This window comes from Otolemur garnettii, unplaced genomic scaffold (genome assembly GCF_000181295.1).
Source record: "Otolemur garnettii isolate 467f Iridium unplaced genomic scaffold, OtoGar3 scaffold00203, whole genome shotgun sequence".
Lineage (NCBI taxonomy): Eukaryota > Metazoa > Chordata > Mammalia > Primates > Galagidae > Otolemur > Otolemur garnettii.
In genome coordinates this window covers 1665286-1675005 of record NW_003852598.1, presented here as the reverse complement: position 1 = coordinate 1675005, position 9720 = coordinate 1665286, and the positions used below count along the sequence as shown (strand labels likewise).

General features: G+C 41.5%; 1 protein-coding gene across 6 annotated transcripts in view; it reads right to left on the bottom strand.

The window, feature by feature from the left end:
• The window catches only part of CTNNA2 (catenin alpha 2), a 1095877-nt gene that overhangs the window by 412025 nt on the left and 674132 nt on the right, over nucleotides 1-9720 (bottom strand). The window lies entirely within an intron of this gene.

Below are 9720 nucleotides of genomic sequence, written 5' to 3'. Positions count from 1 at the left end.
GGAACTGGAGTATATTTTAGAAAGATACAATAACTTGGTTCCTAAATTGCACAGCTCAGGAAACTGAATCTTGGAAAGAGGAAGTATTGTCCTAGGTTACTAAGTAGCTAGTGCTAAAGCCAGAACTAGAATCTCAGCCTGTTGATGGTCACAGAGAGAAGGAACAGGCTACCTCTGGACTTTTTAGTTTGTCCTCAGCTACAGCTGTGTCCTGCTTGCTCACTATCCCCGTGGAACGATGCTTGCTAATGTCCTCACTGGTTGATAGCATCAGATCCAGAAGACACTGTCCAGTCATGTTCTCTGAAACATTCCACCTGCCTGGAACTCTGTTCCATCTAAGGGCACGGCCCTTTTCTCCCAATTTTCCCCAATTTCTCTGACTACTTTTCCTCATTTCCTAACATTGGCTTTTCAAATATTGATGTTCACTGGAATCCCAATCCTCAGTCCGATTCTTCTGTGTCTTTACGTTACTCCCTGAGGAATTTCCAGCTTTCCACTGTGGGTCAGATGCTAATAATTTATGAAAGAATATTAATAAGCCAGGCTTGACCCCTGAGCTGGTCTCTGGGGCCTTTCCATGTGGACTTCCTATGGCCATTCAAATTTAATAAACTTAATGGGCTACGAAACACACACACACATACCCCACTCACTCTCTCTATGTACTATCTACCTACAGATATGTATGTGTGTATCCTATTATGTCAGAGGTGCTATGATAAAGTTGTGAAAAGTGTTTTGAACCTCAAGTTAAAGACACAGAGACAAAGAAAAGGGATGAGAAAAAGAAACAAGGAGACAAACGACTCCATGTTATATTTAGGGGAGGGAGGCTGGAATATGATCCAACCTCTGGCACCGATAATGAGGTAAATGTAAGTTGCAAACTGCTCCAGAAAATAATAGAAATACAACAGAATAAACAGAGGGAAAAGAACAGAAAGAAAATATCAGGGAAATGTAAAAAACAAACAACCTGAAGCAGGATATAAGAAGATTATAAAGCTATAAATATGATTATGAAGATTTTTTTTTTAAACAGAGTCTCACTTTGTCACCTTTGGTAGAGTACTGTGATGTCACAGCTCACAGCAACCTCAAACTCTTGGGCTTTAAGCGATTGTCTTGCCTCAGACTCCCAAGTAGGTGGGACTACAGGTGACCACGACAACACTCAGCTATTTTTAGAGACAGGGTCTCACTCTTGCTCAGGCTGGTCTTGAACTTGTGAGCTCAAGGGACCACTCGCCATGACCTCCCAGAGGGCTAGGATTAACAGGCATGAGCCATTGCACCTGGCCTAATTATGAAGAATTTTTAATAAGATGTATGCTATAGTTTTTCATAACCTGGGATCCTTAATGGAAAAAGCAGGCTACAAAATTGCATGCACAAGGATCCCAATTATGTCTAACAAGCCAGAACACCGATAGGCAGCTGCATATAGAAGTTTGGAATATATGTCTTAGAAGCCCCCAGATTTAGATCTGAATTCCCAATTCATGATTCATCAACTGTGTGACTTGAACCTACTATCAAGGCCCAGTGTACCTCTATTTCCTCTTTTTAAAAAATTAGTATAATAATGTTGATAGTTTGGGGGTGAATATAAAGTTACAGCTGTCTGCAAGCTTCAGAAAAGTGCCAGACACCAAGTGTATGCTCAGTCCATGGTAACGAGGAGCACACTCTCTATTCCTTGATGAACAACTTGTCTTTGTCTCATTCCCAAGTGCTTTCTTGCAAAGCAATATGCAGGATGGATCTTGGAAGACAAGTGAGGAGGCCTGAATCCTGGTCCTCAATCTGTTAATCTCTTTTAGCTCTGTGATTCTGAGGAATCCATGTGAACGCCTGTGCATTGGAGCCGGTCTTCTGCAGGTTAATATTCTACCATGATGGTCAGAGGAAGGACAAATAAAAAGGAGGAGGACCACCTTCCCAAACATGGATTCTGACACTCTCTCTGTGTGGTTAGGTTTGCCTGGCCTGCAGGTTCTTCTGGGTAGAAATAAGAACAGGCTATGGAAATGAAACCACATTACTACCCTTTCTGTAGGAGGAGCCTGTCGTGATGGAGGAGAGAGAGAAAGGGGTTGGAGGCTCCTTTTCTGTTCAGTCTGATCAGAAAAGAACATCAGGCTGAGCCACCTGACAACACGTCCCAATGTTGAGCATGTGAACTGCATGGATGTCCACTTTTATCGAACAATCCCCCTTCACCTTCATTATTTCTTCATCAGTGTCAATACCAGTGAGATCTGAAGGTCGGACATTGTAGTTCTTGAGTAACTTTTTACAAAATAATTAAAGTTCACTACTTCACTAGTAAACTGAGATTTTTAGCTGTCTCTTCATTCTGGAGGCCAATAGCTTTATGTTTGAGAGACACGTTTGCCACCACCCGAAGTGAAAAGGGAGCCAGCCAGTAACAGCCAGGTCCACTGAGAGAAATAGCACCTCCCTGGGACTAGTCCTCAGGATCCAAACAGGAGCTGGTGCTGGTCAGGTGCTCCAGAGAAGTGGTACGATGGCTGGAAATGGCAGACAGAACTGGGCTACCAAGCAGCTGTGTTTGTTTTTAATAAACATGACTAAATGGGCCACTATAATAATAAAATAATTCTTAGTGCACAAGCCTTGAGAAATAAAAGAAGACCCTGCAAACTTTGGGTCAGATGTTACAGGTAAAGCACAAATCAAGGATCAGAACTGTAGACCCGCTCCTACCCAACAACAAATAACGGTTTTTAATTTCCTCTGGCAAGAGATTGATGATCACATCTGAAACAACAAGAAGAATTTGTGAGCTGTTTCCAAAGCAGATGGAGAGAGGCCGCACTTCAGAATAAGTCTAAAATTCCATCTATCTTGACAAGGGCTTGCTAACCAACTGAAGGATGAACTTCTGCTTGGGAGGCCAGGCATAAAAGAGGCTATGACAGGACCAGTAAGAGATCCTTTTAAATAATACAGGCAGACAGAAACACCCATTAGTTAGCCCAAGCCTCTCAGAGATAAGGAGGTCACAGGTAGAGTCACAATTCCCATTACGAAGTTCAAAGTCCAGAAAAACCAACACCAAAAAGACAAAAAAAAAAAAAGAGAGAGAGAGAGAGAGAGGAAAAAAAACTTACACGAGTGCCAGTTTTATAGGGTTTTTACAATTCCAACATGCAGATTGCTTTGGTGAGAAATTTTAGATTTCAATAACCTGCAGAGTAAGACCACTTGGGATATTTATTCTGGGTTTCTGGTTTCCAACCAATATAAGAATCAATTTAGTTCCTCTAATTTTATTTTCCTTCAGACTTCAGGCCTTATTAAATCTTGGATATCCCCTTACATAATCTAAGTTACACAAGCCTATGGGTGTTTCGTACATGCCAAAGAAAATTCATTTAGAAGGGATCTCAGCGCTGGACACAAACAACTCAGGAAAGACAGCACAGAGAATTCTAAGAAGAAAGGATAAATAAGTCTTCAGGGAGCAGAAGATTCTGATGAGGAGAAGTGAGAAAAGAAGAAAAGGAAAAAGCCACTGAGCGATCTCTCTAGTCACAGACGGGTGGACTTGTTCAAGGCGTGATGCTGAACTGGCTAAGTGCCAGCCTCGGAGGTCCGGGAAGGCTGGTGGGCTCAAAAGAAGGCAAATGATAGAGGTTCACACAAGGAGATCTGGGTAACTGATGAGAAACAATGGTAAGGCTTAACATTTCCGAAAGGTCAGGTGCTCCAGCCTTCTCTTTTAAAAGGCAAGGAAATCGAGCTTCAAATGTACTGCTCAAAGTTATACAGCAAACACTATATTTGTGCTTGTTGAGTGCTAACGGCAAGAGGCAATAGGGACTCCCACACTCCCCAATGTCATGGGAAAGTGGTCTTTTCTCCACCGAGTACCATCAGACATCAGCGTACACACCTCATGCTCATCCTCGTATTCTCTGAGCTGTCTTCAGTTTGTAAGAGACTTTTTGAAGATCTAAAGGCTTCCTCCATCCTTCCCTGGTCCTGTGCCCCTTTACCTCGGTTTCCTTCCTAACTCTGACCTCTCCCTTCCATTGCCTCCTCTACTAATCCTGCCCCTGAAGCATGTAAGTTTTCTAGCCTCCCTTTCTTGGTCCTCTCTTGTCTTGTGACACATATTCCTTGTAGAATCTAATAATCTACAATTTTACAGTTCACACCCACAGGACCCAAACAGCTTTCATTTCACGATCCCAATCTAGGCCACGGCAGTGGGCGTGTGGGTGGATATGCTGTCGGGCCTGCCTCATGTTTCGCTTTCTAGTGTTTGTGTCTTGTGTTGACGTCTCACCCCATTCGCAGACTCACACACCTGTAGATAAGTGGCATTCGATGTCTTTTGCACTTTCTCTAGTCATGTACCAAACCTACAACTCTCATTAAAGTTCTTCTTACACTTTAGTTTTGTAAACATCGCTAGGTTCCTTGTTAAAATGCAGGCTTTTCATCTCCAGTCTCCCTCCTTCCGAGATTTTGATAATTCAGTGGTGCCTGAGGCTTGTATTTTATATGCACTTCTGGGAGATTCAGATTTGGAAGGAGTTACAGATTGACATAGGACATGTATTTTAAGCTGTCACGTCGAGTGTGAGTGTGTCATGGGTGCATGGCTCTGTCTCATGTTCCATCGCTGCTCTTAGTAATATACTGTGCACAGTACAGAACTCACTAAGTGATGGTCTATTGAAGAAGAGGTGCTTATCAAAAGACCTGACGAACCAGTGAAATATTTCCCATTCTGAATGTAAGAGCCTGTGCAGAGTAATAAGTGGAATTGTGTTTCAGAGGATATACTAAGGTACCATTGGCCTTGGTTCCTGGAACCCAGAATCTTAGAGTCTCAGGGGTTCTGTAATTAACCAGTTAATGTTGGTGGCCCCGAGTGAAGGCTGGGAAATGTGTGCAGATGCCCGGAATGAGTGCCTGAGCAATTCGTTCCTTTTCATAGTGTTTACTGTTTGCAAAGCAATTCCGGATCTAGCACGATGCCCAGTGCACCCAAGTGGGTATCTCATTGTTCAGTGGGCTGCAGAGAGCAGCATCACATTTATGACATGTCCTGGGGTATTACATCACCACCACATAGCTGTGGTTTGGCTTCCTGTGAGCTATGTATCCCCTTGGGTATAAAACTACCTAACACGTCCTTATACTGCCCTTGTAGTGATTTTACAAAAACCTTCCATCCAATGCTCTAATTATCTGCTATATTCAAGTTATGCCCAATTCGTTTGTTCAGTTTTCATTAAACAAGTTATTTCTGTACTAGCAAAAGGTCAATTTAATTGCACCAATAACTTTCAAAAAGACAGTCCAATCAATACAATTGTATTATACGTGGATTAAAATTTACCTTGCTACTTCCAGTAGCAAATTGCAAACAGTAGCAATTATCAGCAATTTATTCCTGCTTTTCAGGAACTCCCTCACTTCTCAGTTTCATTAAACAAACTCGTGAGACCATTCTTACAGCAGGGATTGAAATCAGCGCTCTCTCTCCCACTCACTGAGCCAGTTGAGAAACAGCCACCAAGGAAATGGGATGAAATACGTTCCGGGTACTCCTCACCTTCAACAGATGATTATTCAGTAGCACCTTTTTATCAAGTCATTGTTCGATCAACTAAGGAAATACTTCTGTCTCGTGGAAAGTCAAGGACTTGATGCTGTGATAGACAGCAAAGGGGGGAGGAACAGAGCCCTGGATCTGAAGGAGTACCCGGCCTACTCACAGAGGCAAGATATAGACGGGTAAAAAGTTACAGAGGGTAACAAGTTCAAATCATTGTTCACGACTAGAAATAGAAGGAATATCATGAAGCACCATCTGATTAGCTGTTGGATTAAAAGAATAGAAAATAATTGTCATAGGGAGTTAGGGAAAGAGCACTCTCTTCGGGATTTGGTGGACATTATAAGCCTTGGCGAAGGGGCAGGAATTTGGACACTGAACGCAAAGCAGGATTGGGATGGACAAAAGAAAGAAGAATATGTGAGGAAAGGCACAGGAGACAGAAGTGAAAATGGTTATTTCTAATTGCTGAGACTATGAGACAAGTAACCTACTGGGATAGTGGCCGTGAAAGGACTCTGTGGATATGATCTTGATATTCACTCCCTGATTAGAATACTTCAAATATAAAAATGATTGTGAAAATGCAAATGATACCAGTTTAGGGAAAGTACTAATAAAGTACTCCAGACAAAGCCAGCTTGCCACAATACATGCTGCTAATGTGCCCTAAATTCCTATTTCAGGTAGGGCTCTCATTTGCCACGGTCTAGAATAAAAGAGAGAGTTCCTTGACAAAGACTTTACAAAGAACAAAGCTGGTTCTGAACGCTGCTGCCTTTGCAGGTAATTCCCAGAAACTTCAAGTAATAACAACACACATTTTCAGCTCAGCTGCCCTGGCTTTCTAAACTAAATGCAGCCTTGAGATAATGAATTCAAAAAGGGGAACTCAACTGTGAACACTCTGCAAGGCTCGGCAGCGTGAAAAATCCTCTTGTGCACTTTATAATTTTCTGTTTGTTTTAATCTCTACGCAGTAAAACCACCCACTTTGTCACATGCACACAAACTAGTTTTAGGGGCAGGTGAAGAGTCTCCCACCTGGTTCCGACTCGGAGGCACAGCACATTCTGCACGTGGATTTCCTCGCTTCTCTGCTGAGACGTGTGATGCGGTGAGGAAATAATAGCAGGAACTCTTAATATTTCTCTGCGAGCACCATGCTGAGGATGGTCAAATCTTCATTTTCTGAGATAAGTAAGCTGCAAAGCTGGGATCCCAGTGGCCCTTGGACCTTCTGGGGTTCAATCCTTTTTTCATCCTGCTAATATTCCATCTGGCCCAGCCCTGGAACTTGGGGACAACATTGTCAAGGACGGGGGTGAAGGGGGCGTTAAGTTTTGAGGGCAACTCACCAAAAAGGCAGAATCAGTGTTTTATGTTTAGAACTATGACGTCCTCTTTTTATCATTATTTCCCAAACATTGATGCCAAATACCTAAAATTATTATCATTGATACTAGAAAAAAGCCTTAATGTTTTCTGAGCCTTAATGCTTAACTTGGCTCAAAATCTTAACCTAAGTTTGTGTCTTTGGGAAAATTCTTTATTTTCTTTGTCTATTGAATGGAGATAATGATAAATATGGCACAGATTTGAAGAACAAGTTTAATTAGATCAATTAGAAAGTATAGTAATTACGAAATAACAAACATGCATTCTCTTTCTATATGCTCTTCTCTGTGGACATTTATTTAAAATTACATTATATGTTTGTGAACTTCATCTTAGAACTTCAAAAGGACATTATTTTGATCATGCAATCATGTAATAGTAAATAAGGTAATTTGTATTAAATAATACACAAATATATAATGCTTGGTTAGAGTTGCTTACGAAATTCTGTAAAATGTTACAACCAGTGCTCCTGGATCTTGGGCAAAACTTGTTCCAATAAATGATTATGAAAGAAAAAATCACAGTGGAACAAATGTGGAAGTTCCCAGAGAGCTGTGTTCAGATACATTTCTATTCTCTGACATTAGCGAAAGCTTTAGCCCCTCACTTGATCACTGTGCTCAAGCAAGACCATAGGAAGCAGATGTCCCACCAGCCCCAGCCCACTTAACTTTTCTACCAGAAAGGCTATGTCCTGCCCTGCTTTTTTGGCACGATGCTTTAACTTAAGAAGAAAATGATGAAGTTATCAGCACAATCATCCCAATCTTCCAAAGATTTTCTCTACACTTCCTGTAGGGAACATATAAAAGACCCCCACAATCATTCCAAAATCTCCTCTCTCTCTCTCTCTCACACACACACACACACACAACTTCTCCAGTCACCACAGGAGGGCCTGACAGTAGCTATCATTTTTTGTTCTGATTTGAGTTTCTACACACAGTAAGCAGTACCAGAAGAAAACATAGGGAGAGTGAGAAAAATACATATAAATATCCCAAAGGCGATGGTTTCAGCTAGTGCTTTATTGTTGTATTTTTTATAAGACAGTATCCTGTTGTGGTGGGTTTGATGATGTAGAGAAAGGCGTATAGTCACATAACACACACATGCTGGAAGAACACATGCTTCAGACTTAACCATAAATGGATTTCCTCTGTTTGACATGCGACAGTAGCACTGACTCAGGTTCTAAAGAGCCCCAGGTTTCAGCCCCACTTCTACCACCACTAGTATGGCCTCAGCCAGGCGCAGATCCTATCATTTCTTGAGGTCTCATGCACTTTGTCTGAAGTATGAGAAGTAGACCGCACCAATGGTTTCCTTTTTCTTTCTTTCCTTGTTCTTTTTTTTCTTTTGTTTCCCTTTAAAGTAGTGAGATCCTATTTAAAGATACACTTGTGTGTAAGGTCTACTTCTAAAGGACATGGTCAAAAATCCAATTCTAGTTGATACCTTTCTTTTACACGTCCATCCAATTCCAAAGCTGGCTCCCAAGGACACCAGTTTAAAGATGTCAGATTCATGTGCAGACCTAGATGATCTCTAAGATATTAATTGGCTATATAATTTTAAGATGCATAAAATGAAATAAGCAGAAGAGATGCTATTGTCTAAAGTCTGACTTGGGTTGCTTATACTACCGACTGTCTCTGATTGAGCAGTGCTGGGTAGACCATCTGTTTTTGAGTGACTACTTCACACGCCCAGGTGAATCGTCACTAACATTCCTGAGATAAAAACCTGTTCCATGAACAGAACTATTGACCAGAGATAGGCTTTCCCAGGACCAGTGAGCTTTGTGGCCACTTGGTGTGTTCCAATAAGGTATAGGAGAGATTTCTGCTGTAGGCATGTGAGCTAAAGGGTCACCCTTGGAACCATGTTTTTCTTAGTGAGGAATAATCTAAAGTACATTTTCTATCTCTGAGGATCAAATTCTAGTCAATCTATGAGCAACATTCACTGGAGATTGCAAAGGGAAAGCCAAAATTTATCTACTCTCTTTTCTTCTTACAGAATAATGGTCAGGAATTTTAACCCGCATTAATTTATTACCACCATGGTTCTGACTCAAACCATACTGCAAAAGTTCTTTAGTTTTCTGGAATATCACAAAGTAGATGCTTCCTGTTAACTGGTTATTGTTGGATCATTAATAAACCTGTGTCCAGTATTTTTCTCCTTATCCTTCCTTTGACTCTGACATGTGGCCACAGGTAAGAGGCCAAGATAGATGGAGATGGCCTTGCAGGCTGCTGTGACACTCCCCTGCCCCAGTAGGATTACAAGGAAAAGGCAGCCAGGTGTAGAGGGCCTAGGACTCTCAGTCAGTGAGACTATAAAATGGCCTCTCTGGAAAAGAGTTTAGTAGTTTCTCAAAAACTTTCATATGTTTCATATTTCACCTATCAACCCCCCTTGTCTCTACTGAAATGCAGCTACTCTATTTCTTTGCATTAAACCAGGAGAAATAAAGGCACGCAAAAGCCCGTATACAGATGTTCCTAGCACCTTTATTTGTAATGGCCTCAAATTGGGGACAACCCCAACGTCCATTATCAGAAAAACACACTGTAGTATATCTGCACAGGGGAATGAGGGGAAGACGCTGCATAAAAAGAGCACCTCCTGTGTGCTCTTTTAGGAAGTGGAGAAAATACAAACTAATTTACAGTAACATGGACTAGATCAGTGGCTGCCTGAAGACG